Genomic DNA, 20,134 nt, shown 5'->3' with positions numbered 1-20,134 from the left:
CTTCAACAACAGAGATGGTTCTTGAAGTGATGAGAGACTCCCAGTGCGCCACGGCATATACCGGTCAGTTAGCAGCCGCACCTAACAAGGTGAACAGACGCTGACCAGGAAGCCGTCCACTATGGAAACCGCCGCGCCTGGATTTTTTTTTTTTTTTTTTTTTTTTTGTTCTGTCACCGGAAGCCTCATCGGATGGGCTGTCATTTAGCCGCCTCCTCCGCTTCTGGCCGCTCATTGTCGGGGATTGCTTATTCGTTTAAACTTATTTCGCAACTAACCTGCTACTACAGGCCTTCCGGCTATCCGCAACCTGCCGACCCCCACGGTTGCTTAGAGCCCAGCTTTGTCGTTCAGCCAGATGGAATGAACAACGACCGCAGCATATATATGTATGTATATGCGCATATGTATATCAATTCACATATTTGTATTTGCATATGCCTTCTCCTGTGTGCATGGTAATGAACAATTTCTCTGTTGAGAATAGGAAGATGATAGGAAGAGTAGGAAATGAAAGGGAGTGTTTCGAGTGCAATGTGTCTTGAAAAAGGCAAATTGATGATGTTGTCTCTTAGTGTTGTTGACTTATTAACGTCTGATGCACAATCGAAATTGAACATATCTTTTATGAATTTGATAAATGTTTCGCAATTTTTCATGTTTGTGTAAATGTAACTTGATCAATTCCATTGCGATTCCATTTACCTCCGTCTCTATATCCATACAAAATATCTATCAAACAAATAAAATTCAAATTTTGTTTTGAAAAATGCAACCATTCCATCAGTATTTTCTTATGACGTTGTCACGTGAAACTATCGTCAACGACTTTACAGACAACCTCTTTTTTTCAAGTTTTAGAAATATGAGTATTTTAAATAAAGCTCGCAGTTTTATAAATAATTGTGATAACCAAAACCATACAACTTAACTTCATTATTATTTGTTATTTCTTATTTTTTATTACTGTTTATTATTTTCAACTTAATTGTTAGATTTTATCAATTTCTGCAAGGAGGAAAGATATTATTCCCGTTCTCAGAGAGCCTATGTTCATCCATGTATGAATTTTAAATATATTGCCTGTGACATATCGTTTTTTTTTTTTGGTTGGTTTTTAATCTGCCCCTCTCAAAGTATTTGACTGACGTGGGATTTGAATTTATCTCGTTTTACAAATCGTTCCTTAAAATGGTCCAATTCTTTTTCCAGTTGAAACACACAATCAGTATATATTCAAAATCAAAACACGTTTCAATAAAACTACACCCTTTAATTAAAAAATAATTTACTATGGTTACGTAGAAGCCTGATCCGAAGAAAAAGAAAAATTCCGATAAGCATCAGTAGAGCATCGCCAGACAACCACACTTCCTTTCGATCTGGCCCGACCTAGAAATCACCGAAAAGTAATACCCGTAAACTTTTTCGGCTGGTTTCAATAAAGTGCCGTATGATTTTATCCAATCCCCTTTTTTTGCTCACTGCTCATTTTGCTTTTTGGGGCATGAAAAAAATTTACGCTCACTTTTGCCCACGTTTTGTGCGCAAAGAAAAAAAAAATATTACCACTAACGTTTTTAGGGCAAATTTTCATTTATATGCTTTTAAGTAATTTTTCTTTAGAATTTACTCTGTGGCATTTCCAAAAGGACGTCACGAATTTATTAAGTATCTCAAAATAGCTGACACTGGGTGAAAATTAAGCACCTTACATCACTTTCAATTATTGCTTCATGGGTCTAAGAGAAAACTGAATAAATGTTTTCTATGGAATATCTTACATGCTTTCCAATAAAAACAAAATTAAAAAAACTAATGTTTTTGGAATTTCTTAAGGGGAATTTTCTTACCCCACTGTGAAGGGTAAAAAATAGTCGATTTTTGGGAATTTTTTTTTGGAAGTAGGAATGATTATTCGAGGATCGGACAAAAAGCAATTTGTTATAAATGTATTAAACTATGTTGCTGTAAATTTTGATTAAAAAATATTGAAAATTGACAAATTTGTGTAAATAAACGTAAGGAGTTAAAAAAAAATGACGTTATCTGATGGCAGCGATACAGCACTGAATAATCATCTGAAATCAAAAACCCAAAAACTTTATTAGTTTCCACAATAGTGGCTATCGTTGTACGTAGCCTTTTTCTTGTTTTTTGACAAAATGGTGGTGATTTGAATTTCGATGTGTGTTTTTCGCCATTTTTTTTGATTTTCAACAGGCCCAAAAAAATAGTTATTTTCAAAATTTTGAAAATGGGCTACTTACAACGATAGCCAATGCGATAGCAACAATTTTGAAAAAAAAGAAAATTAAAATCGGTTCATTAGTCTTCGAGAAATCGTTGCCACCATATTAAAAAAAGTCGTTTCGAGAAAAACGCGTTTGAAATAAAGCATCGAATCGTAAGGGCTACGGGGCCGAACCGACGGGCGCTCACTTAAGTGCACATAGGTAGAATCGGAAATAAAGCGAATTTCGCTTTAAAAATTTTACCACATTTTCTTGAGTAGTTATACTAACAATTTATGCAAAAAAAATCGATTCCTTTGAATTTTCACAGTGGCGTTCCCCTTAAAATTTCAGCATTTTGGGCTTTGAATTTTCATTTGGAATTATGCCTAACTTTTGACAGAGAAACAAAATTTTCTTAGTAAAAACCAAGTTGCGTTTTGAAACTTTTTGAATTTTTTTTTTTTCAAAATGAAAATTGAAACAGGAAATTGTATGTTTCCCCATAAAAGTTATGTAGCATTTTAAAGAAAAAGTTCAAGCTTCCATTTGAGTGTAATTAAAAAATAAAATTTGTTAAAAAACTTTTTTATTTAAAATTTATAATACATTTTTTGGTAATTTTTTATCACAAAATACGGAAAAAATTATTTAGAAAACAATTATTTTATTTTACCGTAGACTAACGGTATAGCAATGAACTCAATATATGGGTTAATTTTGAGTTCAAAAAAGAAACTCCAGCTTGTAAGACCCTGTGGATTTGTTGCAGTATTCTTCACAGGCTTTGTTGAATGCTGCAAGTGCGTTCCGGTTTCCAACGATGTCCATGAATTCGGTGCTCTCATATTTTTGTGTGCGCCAAAAAATGAAGCATTGTAAGTCGCTTTAATTGCCTGTCATTTGTGCGACTGCATTTTTGCTGCATATAATTTCCAGCTTTGTTCTATCTACCTAGTTTTCACTGACAATGCGTTGACAAGTGTTCTTACTGAACTAAATGAATATATATATGTACTTGTAATTATATAGTTGCACACATACATATATCTACGCTACATACTTGGAACCCACATACATATAAATGCATGTCTTCATGTGAAAATGTTCCAGAAAAATGAAAGAGACTTGACTTAAATAAGTTTTAATGGATTTCTTTGTGTAAAAAATTAAAATACTTATTAGCATTTTTTTAAGAGAAACAGGCTTTGAAAATCACAACATAGGTAAAAATTATTGTTCAAGTATGCAGCGAAGTATGTAAAAGGCAAGAAACTGCATTCTGGGGTCTGTTGTTTTTCGATGATTTTTGTTATTAAAATTGATGCTATTTCCATCGATATTTTTTAACTTCAATCATTACTTCTACAGCCAGGCCATCGTCAATATCTGATGATTCGCGTTAGTGATCTGGTAGATTGCCTGCATCCTTGTCAACCACTGCGAACATCAAGTTATTCACCGAACATCAAGTTATTCATCGATACCATCTAATCCAGGATCACTGAGATATCGTAAACATGCTTTCATACTACGAAAAGGTGGCAAGGCACCTCCACGTGTTTCTGCATCGGTACGTAAAAATCCGCGAGTCACTCTACATTTCTCCCTTCAACACGATTTAAATCTTTAAAATCATGAAAAAGTGCAGGTAGCCGGGGTGTGTAATGTTTAGCATCATGAGATGAGTCTTTTCTTTCTTTCTGAAGGGCATTTATACAAACCCATTTACTTTTATATGAGCGGAGAAATATGCTTCTACTCGAAAGGCATAAGGTTCCGCTCGAAATGGGGGTTTTTAAGAGCTTGAGAACTTATAATGATAATTTTTTATTTAATCTGGTAGTTAATTTCATGGAATTTATTTTTTGAATATAATATCTGCCATATGTCCGCCGCGGCTACGAGTTACATGGTCCAATCGATCAGTCCAATTTTGGACTACTGTTTCCAATAAAACTAAATAATAAATTTAAATGAGCCCAGTTAGCAAAAATTCTCACGGCAAACGATGGTCATTTGACTTCGATTCTTGCACTGGCTGTATTTTATAGGCACATAGATTAAGATCCTTACCTAAAATTTTCCCAGTAGTCGAAGAACAAAAGCCAAAAAAGCTGATAACAATGACAACGACATTTCGACGTCTTATTCAACACTTCGCAAACAGATTCATTTTTCTCGAAGTAGATTTCCATTATTTGGGTGACTTTGCAAACCTTATACTGAGATGTCAAGCCATAGTTCGCATGCAGCAAAAAAAAAACACCCGATATTAGCGTTATCTTTTAAATACGGCTCATTGTGTCTGCGATGCTCTGATATAATTAATTTTCTCTTATTTGGCCTCTTCGCGAAGGCTCGTGGGCTTGATCGAACTCATCTTTGAAATTCCCATGTCATTCGTCCATACTAGGCACACAAATCACACAATTTTAATTACAAAACTAATCACAAAAACTATTATTTTGAAAACTTATTGAACTTCGATATTATAGTTCAAGAATTTTGAATGAAAATATCCTATATCGGTTGATATCCAACTTTTTTTTAAATTTTTTTTAGGCTTTGCTGGTAAGGCTATTGTGATAACTCAACTTCTACTTACTTCAAATATAAATTACTCAAGTAAGTTCATCGATAAGCGGTTGTCGCAGTCGCGTGACTACATTCGGTAGTGGCCGGGTGCAAAACGCCACACATGAAGCAGTTGAGAGAAACGGTTCGGCGGCTGTCGTAACCGAATGCTTGCGGCGTGGCTACAATTCGGATATGCGCAGGTTCGAATCTCAATGCATGAAACACCAAATAATATAAACGATCTGCCTTGTGTGGGCATTACGAAAAGGTTAATTAAGCGCCCATTAGGTACACTGGTTTTTTCGCCAACAAAATTTGCTTCTTCCACGTGGTCAGGACCAAATTAACCATATCGAGGTCACTTTATTCATTTTTAACTTCGTAAAATAAATTTGTTCTACCACAGTGTAATTGTATTCGTGTTTCAAAACTTTTCTGTATAAAAGAACTGCGCTGCGGAATGTATCCAAAGCATCGGGAGCCTCCCAAAGCTTTCTGCCAAGCAAAGCAGTATTGGTAGTACTGCCAGCCAAATGAAAGTGAGATGACCATAGCGTATATGAATACGTAGTACCAGCCCTTGGGCAGTCACAATGGAGGTTTTTTGAAGAGCTCCACGCTAAAACAGCTGCTTCTACAACCGGCACGGCACGTCAATCGTCACATGATTAGTTCAAGTAAAAATGAAAAATGTCATTTTAATACAAACACACTAACCGATAATATTGCCATTGAGGACGCAAATCTTCAAATCAAATTTTCACTCAATTAAATAGTTCAAAATATTTTTAATTTTCTCTGTGCGCGGGGTCGCTAGGCAGTTGCCTAATCTACCTTGTGGATAGTCCGGGCCTGAGTGTTATGCTTCAGCAAATTCATTCAGCAAGGGGTCCCGGTGGTCTAGCTCTCGAAAATGTAGAGTATTTTCAGGATTTTTCTTTTCAATAAAAAAAAATGAAAAACGATATTTAAATTTGTTAAGCTTTTAATTTAACTTCTTTTACATTTTTAATAATTCTCATTTTTAATAATTTAAAAAAGGGCGCTAAAGTTGACCTTTCCGAAAAATTGGACCTGGACGGTGTCGTCCATTTTGGCTATTTTATTCATCTGAAACAGAAAAACCAAAAAAACTATTAATCCGTATGTCTGTAGCTATGCCCCGCTATTAGAATAAAAAAAACGAAAAAATTCACAAAATGGCGCAGTTTTGAATTTGTAATTCTAAAAATCGGGTTTTTGTTCAGGTTTGTTGTTGTGAAAAACATATTAAAATTTCAGACGATTCGCTTGAATAGTTTTTTTTTTTTTTTTGACAACCAGGCCGAAAAAAGTTGTTTCATGATAAATCAGTGCAAATTTTGAGGTACAGGAGCGCTCGAACCGCTCTCTACCTAGTTAATAGGCTGTAGAAGCTATAATATTGGGAATTCGTGCATGAAAATTTCACAGTTTATTCTTCAGATGCTATACTTTCGAAATATCGAAGAAACAAATTTTTTTAATTTCTAGACCACCGGGTCCCCTTAAGGTTTTCCTCACTGTTAATCACTTGCTTAATGCACTTCACTTGTGTTATGATCCTTAGCCATTTTTTGGTAAGAAAGTTTGGATAGCACTTTTCCTTATAATTCATGCCGCAAATCATGGCACTCGGTACCCGAAGGTACTATTTTAATGGTTTTATAATTTTATAACAGACAATTTTACTCGAGAGAGTTTTTAGTCTGTCTGAGCAAGCTTTAATTCAGTAATACATTACTTTTAATGTGAGCGCTGCTTCCCGTGTTTAATGTAAAAATTATGTCTCCTCCAGCATGCATTTGAGTAACTAAACATTTTGAGAGATTTTAAAAGCTTAAAAAAATTTTAAGTGTCTTCTTTGTGTGTTTGAAATGGTTGTGAATATTCATATTTGTATATGCGCTTGTGGTATGTACCGCACACTAAAATCCTGGAACACTTATCACGATCTTTACTGCCATCTCCGGATTACTGCATTTTCTAATTATTTCCGGTTTTCCAGTGCTGGCCAAGTTTTTGTTTAGTTCCTCCGTACTTGGGCTTACATACATTCATATTTATGTATGCAGTTTGTGCATTGCAATCAAACTAACTAGTTCTGAAATACTTACTTCGCTTACTACTTCGCATTGCCGCTGAAGTTTTTGGGCTTTTTCTATACAAATATATCTTTCAATGAAGGTAAAAGGTTTTTTAGTACGACGATGTACGAAATGTCAATCCTTAGCCTAAGCGTCAGCATTACACCATTTGCAAAATGACATTGGGCAACACGTCCAGCCTGTCAAAGTAGGGAAATACCTCTCCAAACCTTTCAATACCGAGCGAGGTTTCAGACAAGGCGATCTATTATCGTACGACCTCTTCAACTTCCTCATGGAAGGGGTACTGCGGAAAGCCGGTGTTCATCGAAATGGTACTATTCTTAACAAAAGTGGTCAGCTCCTTGCCCATGCTAACATCATAGGAAACTACAAAGAAGCATTTTCCGCTATCGAAAGAAAGTCAATTAAAGTGGGTCTGGTGGTTAACGAGGGCAAGACGAAGTATATGATGTCCACTAGTAAAGATACACGGAGTTCTAGAGCATTTCAGAGGGCAACCAAATCTTTGAAGTTGTCAAGGAATTTATATATATTGGCACCGCCGTCACAACAACAAACGATGTCTAATAGCTAATAGGTGTTACTATGGTGTCAGTAAGCAAATGTGTAGCAGAGATCTCTCTCGCCCGACAAAACTAACACTCTACAAGACGCTCATCTATCTATGGCGCTGAAGCATGAGTGTTGTCGCAGACTGATGCAGCAGCTCTTGGGGTATTCGAGAGAAAAAATCTTCGGAAAATCTTCGGCCCTCTTCGAGTTGCCTATAACTACTGTCGCCGAATGAACCATGAGCTGTATAGATTCTACGACGATATGGGCATATTTAAGCGCGTCAATATTCAGCACTGAATACAGCACCGAAGGATACTAGGGAGCTTATGTGGCATAGTGATAGTGGTGAACAATCACTTGTAGAACCACTACTTTTTATTAGTCGAACCATGTACAAATGCCCAAAAGAGGACTCAATTGGTGTAAAGAAATATTGTAGAAATTCAGCCGCTGTGGTTGAAAAGATGTCATAGACGTCATTGTAAGAGGTGACGCATCTTGAATCTATACATATGAGCAGAAAACAGGGCATCAACCGACAGAATGGGTTTTTCAAGACGAGCTTAATTCAAACAAATTGTTCGCCGAAGAAGCACCTCACAGCAAATAGACGCTTGTTTTTTTTAGCAAATCTGGCAATGTCACAACTGTGTCAATAGACAACTGAGACAATAGACGAAGTTTTCGGAGAATTAAGGAAAACCAGCAGCCGAAGACGAGTTGTCTCTTACCAAGACAATTTCTCACGTATCGGAAAACACTAGAGAGTTTTTGAGCACTCAAAATCAAAAAATTGGGTTAGTGGATCATCTGCCTTATAGCCCGGATTCAGCAACTGTGGCAGTCTCTAGTCAATCTAGAATCTAGTAATCGGAAACGTCCATCAGTTGCCAAATAGTGTGTCTACTGTGTTACTGTCCGTCAGGGGAATCTAAGAGGTTAGTAGGTGAAGATTGAATTGGCCAAAACTTAAACTCCTATACGTAGAAGTTACGGCTCCTTCTCCAACATCATTTCGAGTTTGATTTGTTTGTGAATTGGTGGCAAGTAAAGTTATTAGCCTCGATTACAATGCAGTTAACACCTATTTTGCAACCATTTTGTGAGTTGAACGATTGTTGGCTTAAAGTAGTAACAAAAACGTGCACAGAATTAATTTATTTATGTTTCTACTGCATCATCAAGCAATTGACACTGTTGACATTTAAGTAGCCATGATTTAGCTTATTCGACAATCAACGCACCCACTGTGTCCACTTGGTGTGAACGTGCAACGAATTTGCCAAAAGTGGCAATCACTGCCTTTTTCTTAAGCATTTAATGCCTGGAGTTTTGACACGATAAAGTGACTGAAAATAATTTGAAAATCATTTATAATTTTTCTGCTATTGGGTCGGTTTTCATCGTTGAAGGGCCATACACTTATACATATTTATGCACTTGTATGTATTTATATTTACATATTTACTAGTAAGAATGTGTGCTTTTTTTGTCAGACGCCTCTTTCTGTTTATGAGCATTAAATTTTACATGCACGTATGGTTCTACGGACGTCCAACCCAAGACAGCTTGGAGACAAAATAATAAATTTAACGATAAATAAAAGGAAATTTATCACATTTCGAATAATATCAAGATTTATTCAAAGTATCAAAGATTCAAAAAGTTAAATATCGTTTGGTTCAACAATAATCAGCAAGCATTGAGTCTTATTGTGCGTGTACAGTAAAAAAACAAAAATATTCAGAGTTGAGGATATACAGAAGAAAAAACTCACAGTCCTAAAAATAGCTGAAAATGTATTTAAAAAATTCTTTCATGAAAAAATGTTTGCAGTTGAAAAACCAGGTGTGTCCAGCACTGATGCAAAGCTGCTCAAATGCCCTAGTAAACATACGAGTCTCGCTTGAAAAGTCCGTGCAAAGTCAGAGACATGGCACTACTGGCGCATATCGAGATTATGTTTAGTTAGTAGCATATCTTGGAAGAACACACACCAAGTTTCAGCCAGATCGCTCTATTCCTTTGGGTTTGGCATTTGTTTGAATCGATTAAGTTCAGCGATTTTCAAAAAAAGAAGGGTTCCAACTCGTTTCACATCCATCCTATTCTTCAGACTTGGCTCCCTCGGATCACTATTTGCTTCGCAATTTGAAGAAATGGCTGGCGGAGAAAAGATTTTATTCAAACGATGAGGTGAGTGCAGACAAGAATGGCTATTTTTAAGCCTTGGACAACTCCCATTATTTAAAAGGGATTAACAAACTAGGCCAGCGTAGGACGAAATGTATAAACTTAAAATCGGCAAAGTCGAAAAACAAAAAATGTTTACCCCAAACAGTTAAGTAATTTTTATTTTTGCATGGACTTTTCGACATCCCTCGTATTTTACCAGGAAAGGAAATAAAACTCAATACAATGCGCACACACTTTCTTACAATGACGTCTTCTGCACAAAAAAAACAGGAAAACTGCATTTGCAGCTTTTATATTCAAGAAAGGAGCCTGACGTCATAAAGATAAAAAGTCATTCAATTCGCCTTGGTCTCCGCTCATATTATTTCGTTGCCTTTGAACAACGCTTTTTGGAAGAGCATAAGAATACGTTTAAAATAACTGGGCAGAATTCTGCTGCCCAGTCCCCAATGACGTGACAGCCGAAGTTACTTTTAAGATGTTGCTTCGGGTGGCCAAACATTGGCACCTATCATTCCTGTATTCTGATGGTAAGATACATTTAATAATTTTGTTGCTGAAAGCCAAAAAACGACAATAAATGCCTTTGTTTTGCCGATCAATCAACCTGAACTCTTTTCTTCCAAAAGTATTAGACACTTAAAACCATTACCTCAGTAATACGTAAAAGTAGCCCATCCATAAGGCAGGTAGGTAGGTGCAATGGCTGAAGTGTCAGTCTGACACTCCTCAAGTAGCACTAAAGCGTCGTTTTGATGCCATTATGAGACCTACAACAGGCAGATATCTACAGCCAGCCAGAGCTGTTGATATAATGGAGAAAATTGATGGGATTTAGGTTGGCGCACAGCCCCAGGCTATCGAAGAAAGGAACAGCCAGTGACCTTAATCGTCTAGCTGCCAAACCCGGTCATTTACAGAGAGAGTGCTCAACAGTCTCTTTCTCTGAAAGTTCCCCACAACTTCTGTAATGGGGGTTAAATGGTAACCATAGCTTTTCCGCGTGTGTGTCGATCGTCCAGTGACCGGTAAATACAGTTGGGAAATTGAATGGCGAGGAGTCCAAAGAAGTTTCTGAGTCCTCCTTATATTGTACTTGGGCCAAAGGGTTTTCGAATTAGCACATAAGGAAATGGAGCTCCATCTTTTCTGCGCTTTCCTGAGAAATAATTTGTGCAGTTCCCGTTTAGCAGCTGTCGTGGAGATGCCGATGCCCGGGTAGGAAGTCTCTAAGGCCAATTCAGTCCCCTTTCTGGCAAGCTCATCAGCAATTTCATTTCCCTCTATGTTTCTATGACCTGGAACCCTGAAATGTTACCTGCACCCCCAAGAGATTTGATCTCCTCCTTACAGCTTGACTATCGGAGAAAATGTTAATATCTCCCTCGCTCCTGCGTTCTCTAAGCATTTTGCGTGCCTGCAGTATCGTAAAGAGAATCCATAGGCATTTATATGAAAATATTTCATAATATTATACCATTATTGGAGAAGACTATTAGTTATTTTGTATTACGATGCCACTTCTTAAATACTATAAATGAAGAGATGACCGTTGTTATGCCGTTACGGCTGCAAGAACAGCTTTTTTAACGCGAGGCGCCTCAAAACTTCCACATTGTGACTGCCCCAGTGTTGGGGATACATATTTATTTACCCTTTAGTCACGCCACTTTCATTAGGCTGTCAGTACTGCCAGTAGTGGTTCGCTTGGCAAAGAACAACTGGGCGAGTTTATTGACCACATTTTCTCATTTCCAATTTCCAAACTGTTAAATTATAACAAGCTTTAAACGAACTGATAATCCGGCCTTCTAATTGGTCCCATAAATGTTCTATTGGATTGAGGTCCGGTGTTTAGGGTGGCGAATGCAGTTGTTTTGGCAGGTTATAAAGCAACCATTCCTTTACTATAAGGCATCTGTGCTTCGGATCCTTGTCTTGTTGGATATGCCTTCCAACGCTTTGCGATCCAATTGGCTTGCTAATTCTTTCAAATTGCTTTCAGCATATCTACAGTTGTTTCTAAAAACTGCAATACACCGACCGCATTCGCTGACCCATACCATCACCGAAGCTCCGCTATCCTTCATAGTTGAGACAAGGTATTTCGGCTGCAGCTCTTCAAGTGTTTTATGCCATATTTTCTGTTTGCCATCATAACCGAATAACCTGAATTTTCTTTCATCAGTAAACAACACACTCGTCCAGAAATCAATCGATTTGTTGGCATACTGCAATGTAAATTCGATCGGTTCCTTTTGTTTAAGTTTCGTTTATAAGTGGCCCTTTTACTCGGTACTTTGCTATTATATCCGGTTTCTCTCAAAACACTTCGTACTGTTTCAGCAAGAACATTAATTTTTTGGTCGGTTTTCAATGTATTCGGAATTTCTTCAACTGTTGTTTTTGGATTTTTGTCCACAACACTTTTAGTTTATCGTTTAACTGCTTGAGAGTTTTTAGACAAACAACCACTTCTGGGTTTGCTTACTAATGACTTTGTCTCAAAAAAGTTGTTTAATATTTTTTGTACTCTTGACTCAGCCCGACCAACAGTTTTAGCTGTGGAATTCAAAGTATTTATTTATTTTCTTCATGTCATCATTTGCTCTCACACTGCAACTGAAAAACTCTTCATTTTCGGGCTCATTCGCCAATCGAAACAAAACCGAAGCAGTCTCTGATTATTTAAACAGATATTTCGTTGGAAATGCAAATATAAAGGTAACATCGTACAGCTGGCCTTAGAGTAGTCCATTCAATCATTCAATAATTTCCACGAGTTTTGGAACTTATCTTACCAAGTTATTAATATTGGGTGAAAAAATAACTAACTATTCCTTTGGAGCTAACTAAAAAAAAATAAATAAAATATTTACTTATGACCAATGAGCAGCAGAGCAGTTATCTCAATGCACTTACACACTCTTACCACAAAACTCGTTTGAATGCATAAGTTTTTCGACCACTAATAGGAATCAAAGGTTATTTTTTTTTGTTTTTTGTTCCCCTTTATTTTATTCATTTGTCCATTGACATTAAGTACGTTGTTTAACAATTTGGTCAGGATTTACATACATCGCTTAATGACCAGTGCCAAAGCGAATAAAAATTAAAATAAACGAATTAATATACAATTAAATAATATTCAATACAAGTTTGACTCTACATAATTACAATTGTACAACGATATAAAGCAATTTAACCTCTTTGCACATTTATTATTTTCTAGCATTTATTAAGTCGCTTGGTCGAGTTCTCTTTAAACGTCTTTCAGCGTTTTCCCCTTTCCAGAAGTTTGTTGATTTCTGCATTATTGTGTTCTTGTATTTTTTCAAAGTGCCTTCTTGCTATTTTTTTGATCTCTTCGTCTACTGTTAAGTCCTGTGGATGTCATCATTTTTCGTGTACCTGTCAGACATGGTCAAAATTCGAAGAATCTTCGATTGTTGTCATTGAATTTTTAGTAAATGAGACTTTTTAGCCGTTCCCCACACCTATAGTCCATATAGCCAGATTGGTTTAATCATGGCTTTGTACAATGATAGCTACCCAATGAAGTTGTCGAAGTTTTTCTTTTATTTCTTTGATCTTTTGCTTTATGTGGTGATTCCAATTTAGTTTCGAATCCAAATGTATTCCAAAGTATTTAGTAGTTGATTTAATTGTAATTGCTTTGCCATTTATTTTAATTGGAACTGCAGTAAATTTTGTTTTGGTAGTAAATATAACCTGTACGGTTTGGCTTCATTTATTTTTAGGCACCAATTATCGAACCATTCCTTAACTGCGTTTGTGCATCGCTGCAGTTTTTCAGTAGCGATAGTTAAGCTTTTGTCCGATACCAATAGTATTGTATCGTCTGCGAACGTAGCAATTGATGAATTAGTTTCGTCAGGAGGTGGTATGTCTGCGGTGAATAAAACATATAACAGTGGTCCAAGAACGCTTCCTTGCGGAACTCCAGCTGTTATTTGATGAATATCTGAACATTGATTGTCATATTTAATATAGAAACCTCGGTCCGTTAGGTAGCTTTTTATGATAAGATAGTAGTCCAAAGGTATCATTATTTTTATTTTGTGGAGTAAGTCTTTGTGCCACACTTAGTCAAACGCTTTAGATACGTCCAAGAACATTGCCGCACAATAACAATTTTTTTCAAGGTCTGATTAGATTTTATTTGTAATTCTATGGATCTGTTGGATAGTCGAATGTTTTTGTCTAAATCCAAATTGATGATCCGATATTGTACGTTTTTTTCCAGAAATTGGCTTAGACAATCAAGCAGTAATTTTTCAGCAATTTTAGATATTGTCGGTAGCAAGCTTATTGGTCTATAAGATGATACGGTAGTTGGACCTTTATCCGGTTTTGGCAATGCAATAATCTCTGCCACTTTTCAGAGTTTCGGAAAATATTGCAAGCGAAACATTGCATTAAAAACGTTTCCCAAAAATATATATGCCTTGGTTGGTAGCCCCGCTAATGCTTTTCCTGTTATCATGTCATATCCGGGTGCTTTTTTATATTTATTCCTTTTTTGATGCAAGCTATTACTTCGTGTGTATTCGCCCTTTTTATTTTCATAAAGTCATAATGGTAGTTGTTTTGGTTGTCAATTTTCTTTTCTTCGTCATTTGATAGAACCTCTTCAAAGTATTTTGCTAAAGTTGTCGCTTTTTCCTCTTTTGTAACGGCCCATGAATTGTCATCTTTCTTTAGTGGTGTTTTACTTGGGTTTTAAATGTTTTAGTACATTTCCAAAGAGAGTAGTTTGTATCTTTATTGGGAGTCAGGTTCTTCAAATAGTTTTCGATTTCTTTGTTATTTCTTTTGTTTAAAGTATCCTTAAGAATTTTTGTGGCTAAGTTTAGTTTTCTCTTGTCGTCAGGGGATCTAGTTGTTTGCCATTTTTTTCTTAACTTTCGTTTTTCAATAATTTGCTTCTTCATAGAAATGTCAGTTACTGCTGAATTGGTTCTATTTGCTTGCATTGGTGCCGATTTGATCCCTGCTTCTGGGACTGAAATGGATAATGGTACGTTCAATGTCGAGTTGCGTTTCTAATACTCATATACATTTTATATACTCCGAAAATTATATTCTTACTCCCACAACGTCACAAAAACAGCACAAAATTTATCTGTACCAAAGATTTTGGTTACCATATTAAGCTGAAGTCTCACGACCCCAATTAAATTGCATTGATCATAAAGTCTAAACTATATTTTATTTCTCATGCAATCCATTACATCCTGCAAATTGACAAATATGTATATTAAAATTAGAATGGTTTTATTCAAACCCACAGCTTAACTTCATCCTACAGGGATACCTTTAGTATGCCGCAACAGCTTTAAATTGTCAGATTATAATTCCAAGTCGGTTAAGGGGGTAGTATGGTTAATTCGGTGTAAAACAAGTATATTTTTCGAAATTTTTTTTGTCGACACAGTTGATTTATTCAAAATTTTAAAATTACTTCATTATAAAGTCATATTTAAAGAATATTGTGTGAAATTTTCATTGATTTTTATGCAGAAATGAGTTGGTGGCAGGGAATCTTCGCGGACGTCTCATAAAAAAGTTTTATTGCGGTGTCCCTCAGAACTCATTAGTGGATCAACTAAAATCAAAAAACCAAATTGATTTCATCAGCTAATAAAGTTTCGCAGGTAACAACGTCGAGTTTTTTTTTTTTTTAATTTTGTCATATTTTAAAACAACAAAGTTTTCAAGTTTTTTTTATGAAAAATCGGTGTTTTGACTTCAAAGCGCTTTAAAAAATAAAAAAAAAAAAAAAAAAATAAAAAAAAAAAAAAATTTGACGTTGTTACCTGCGAAACTTTATTAGCTGATGAAATCAATTTGGTTTTTTGATTTTAGTTGATCCAGTAATGAGTTCTGAGGGACACCGCAATAAAACTTTTTTATGAGACGTCCGCGAAGATTCCCTGCCACCAACTCATTTCTTCATAAAAATCAATGAAAATTTCACACAATATTCTTTAAATATGACTTTATAATGAAGTAATTTTAAAATTTTGAATAAATCAACTGTGTCGACAAAAAAAATTTCGAAAAATATGCTTGTTTTACACCGAATTAACCATACTACCCCCTTAATGCTAAAGAAAACCATTTTGGCTGTCTCTTGAAAATATTTTTATTTGCGGTTTAGATCTCTCGCGGCAAGCTATGTAACAAATGTACGCCTTATTAAATCGCGAGGTGCATGTGTCTGTATGAGGGCTGCCTGTTAAGTTCGTGGCCTAAGGCACTTAACTATGACTCAGTTGCGCAACTCAGGGTAGGTTAGGTTAGGTTTGGCAGCCGCATCCCACATAGAGACAGCGTTGCCAGTTAGACCATGAAATGGGTCGGTTGTGAGCCGCAAGGGCTGGGCTACATTTCCCCTTCCATATTGAACCATCCTGAGCTTTTGACAAAGCGTAAAAAATTGTTGATACCTAAAGTGTATAGATTATCTACAATATATTCATTAAGAAATAGGATCTTAAATATCGGTTCCTGCTTGTGGCTAAAACCGCGCAAGTGCAAAAAGGTGTTGAGTTGTTTCCAATTCCTCCTCATTCCTGCAACTACGACAGAAATCATGCATGCAAACGCATAGTCTTCTTGCATGATTTCCTATGAGACAATGTCCTGTGAGTGCCTCTATTAAGGTCCTAATTTGAAGTCGTACCTGCTTCAGTTTTTTGCTAATAAAAACCATAAGTTTTATGAACGTGGGATTATGATGCTGCCTGAAAGATGATAAAAGGTCATTGATCAAAATGGGCAATACATTACAGAATAAAGTTATTTAGTTCCATGAAAAAATTGTCTTTGATTTTCTAAAAAAAAAATCTGCAATTACTTAGTTGCGAACCCAATATAATGAATGATACATATAATATTATGTTAACTTATTGACGCAGAAAGGGTAGGCAGTCGGAATTTTGGAAATTGATCAATCCCAGTATTTTTTTCTTTAAAAATGGGAAAATTCTCAGACTTTTATTGCATTGAAATCAAGGCGGATGCAGGTACCCATTTTTAAAAGCAAAAACACGAAATTTCAACGGGTTAGAAGCATATATACTCGAAGTGAAAAATATGTCTCACTCTAAGAAGACTTTATTAAGATAGAATAGGTTGAAGCGATTGTCCCTAAGGGACGAAACTCTCAGGCTCATATCCCATAGTGACGCGACGTGGTTAACTTTTCCTTATCTCTCCTAAAACCAATGTGTACTTTTCAAAAATTCTCGTCTATTCCGTACCGTGTGGGTGCAGCGGAACAATGATGTGATGTGAGGTCGTCTATTGCTCTTTATCATCAAGACAGCTTCTGCAGAAGTTGTGTTTTTGCACGACCATCTTCTGGACGTGTCTACCTACGTACTAGGCCCCGTTATAATGAAAGTCAGTGTGCGAAGCCTGAGCTCATTTAGGCTTAGTAGAGATTCTGTATGTTTAACATTTAGAGTCGGCCACAATTGTGGGTTCTGTTCTAACAATTTCTTCAGAAATAAGTAGGGTATGCCAATGTCATAGTCTGTATACTCATCAGTCAGGTTGGTAACAAGTCTCGCTAGTTCATCCCTACAGTTAACCTCAAATTCACAATGACCAGACACCCATGTTACCGGCATTTCATGGCTACTTTGGAGGTTGTCTACTGCTTTGTGAGGGATTTTATGGGGACCAGGCTATTAGTGACTAGGATATCATCTCCAGGTATCGCATCACACTGCATCAGTGTCCCTGCTTTTGTTATTGCCTTAAAGACACTGCAGTAGTCGGGAAGCTGAAAACTAAAGGAGATCTACAGATGTTCTCGAGATTTAGGTCATCTGTGTATACATGGATGGACTCGCCCTGCCTTACATAGTCCCATTCCCACTCTTTCTTTCAGAGTAGAATGGTCGTGCATGTTTTCATGGCACTTGTAGGTGGGAGTGCACAGTTCGAAAGTAAAGCTCCGACAGGGAAGCTCCGAAATGCCAGCTAGAAATGTACTATGGCATTAAGCCTTATTGCCGCACTGCGAGCGAAATATCTTGCCTGCAGATTCACTGGAAGGAGACTACATTAACAGAAAAAAGATATAGCCGAATGGGTTGGTGCGTGACTACCCCTCGGAGTAAGTAGGTTCGAATTGCATGAAATACCAAATAATAGAAAAAGTTTTTCTAATAACGTTCGCCCCTCGGCAGGCAATGGCAAACTTCCAAGTGTATTTCTGCCATGAAAAAGCTTCTCATAAAAAAATATCTGCCTTTCGGAGTCGTCGTAAAACTGTAGGTCCCTCATTTGTGGAACAACATCAAGACGCTCGCCACAAATAGGAGGGGGAAACTCGACCAAACACCAAAAAAAGTTTGTTGTAATCGCCAATTATATTTAGAAATGAACTTTTTATAACTGCGTGCCTTGGGCCACGAATCCACCAGACACCCCTCGTATACACATTCTAACATTTATGCTTGTATGTATTGGTGGAGTCTCAACTCTTAGACACAATATTCGTTTATTATTGAACTGCCAATATGGCGTCAATGTCATTCTGCTTATCCTGCTCTAATGCCTTTGATGGACAAACCAAATGCCGCTATAAACATCTTCAGACATTTTATGCACTGCCAATTTATTGAGAAATACTTTTCAGAAATAAATCTCTTAGGGACACTTAAATACCAAATTATATTCAAGTGCATTTGTAGGTATGTACAGGAAGTATGTATGTATGTACAAGCGTACGTAAGTATGTTTGTTTACCTGGGCTTCTATAAGAACGAAATTTGCCACAAGCGAAGTAGTGACTTTAAAGCGAAGCAGATATGAGCTCAAGGACACTAATAGGCACACACACAAGCACATATCAATGTATTCAAGTAAAGGAGATTCAATTAAATGTGGATTACAATTTGGAGCAAATATTTTGAAATTTGTTTGTAGGGAACTCGATACAAGCACCACATATTGTACATACATTTCTTCAACCTACTACTTTCATTTTGAGAATTTTCGTTTACCTAAATACTTAAAATCGTGAATGTGACCAAAAATGAAATGTTTAAAAAATAGGTATGTAATAATTTTAAAATTAAAAAAAAAAAACTAAAACGAGTTACATAAAATTATACAAGAAAAGTCAATGCTTTGATATCCTTCTCTGCTTGAAAAACGCTGCTTGTTTCCGGCAGTTTAAAAGAGACCGAAATGCTGGCTGATTTAGAGTAAGCCCCCACTCCCACTCCAGACTCCATTTTGAATCCGTCAGTGAAAACAGAGGTATCTATATTCGTACCAACTCTCCCCTCTTTCCAATCTTGCCTGCTCGGAAAGATAACCCTAGCACAACCCTCAAAGCACAGTTTGCGGATGGAGAGGTCAGTGCGAATAACAGAGGAGGAAGGGGAGATCTGCTTCAAGATGCTACTATGCCCTACACGAAGTTGCCTCCAAAGGCCAATCTCCTTCAGCCTAGTAGCACTCTGAGCAGCAAGGGATTTAACCTGCAGATCCACAGGAAGTAAGTGCAGAATAACGTTGATCGCAGCAGGGGGGCATGTTCTACAAGCACCAGTAATGCCCACACATGCAGTTCTCTGCACTCTCTCTAGTTTAGTGGTGTTATAGCCCTTTTGAAGAGCTACCCACCAAACTAGGCAACCGTATGTCAAAATTGGCAGAACCACTAAGTTGTACATACAAAGTACGACACGTGGCTTGAGACCCCATTTTTTGCCGAACATAGATTTACAGGCGTAGAAGGCTATGTTAACTCGATTTTCTATGTGCAGCTTCCAGTGGAGCTTGGAATCAAGTATTACTTGACTTCCGATGAAAAAGTAAGACACTGGTTGTTAAGTCTTGGAAGCTTAGGTGGTGGAGGCTTGCATTTTCTGGTGAATAGCACCAACTCCGTTTTGTCAGAGTTGACTCTGAGACCGCAAGTAGCAGACCATATACTGAGTGTAGCCAGAGCACCTTCCAAAATTTCAGCCATTACTAATGGGAAGGGACCTGAGACCATTAGGACCAAGTAGGTACTTTTTTTTTTGTTATCGATTGTACTCAAATTGATACTTATTTAATATTGTATATTATTTTATTTAAAATATTTTAATATAAAATGCATAAATTTCCATAAGTAAGGTTTTTTTGTATCATGAAAATCCGGTTTCAGCTGAAAATTGTTTCAAAACTGTCCAAAAATGCTGTTTTACAATTTTCAACGACCTTTGATTCGATAATGCACCATGATGAAAAATGTTTGACCCCAGGTTGCTACTTAACATTTGAAATTCATGCGGGAAACTCATTTTTAACTTATTCACAAAATACATAGAGAATTGTGCAATTTATTGAAAATAAAAAGTGACCAGAGTGCAGTGAAACTATGTATGATGCAATTAAGAATAAAAA

Source organism: Anastrepha ludens, chromosome 5 (genome assembly GCF_028408465.1).
Source record: "Anastrepha ludens isolate Willacy chromosome 5, idAnaLude1.1, whole genome shotgun sequence".
NCBI lineage: Eukaryota > Metazoa > Arthropoda > Insecta > Diptera > Tephritidae > Anastrepha > Anastrepha ludens.
This window is presented reverse-complemented; position numbering follows the sequence as displayed.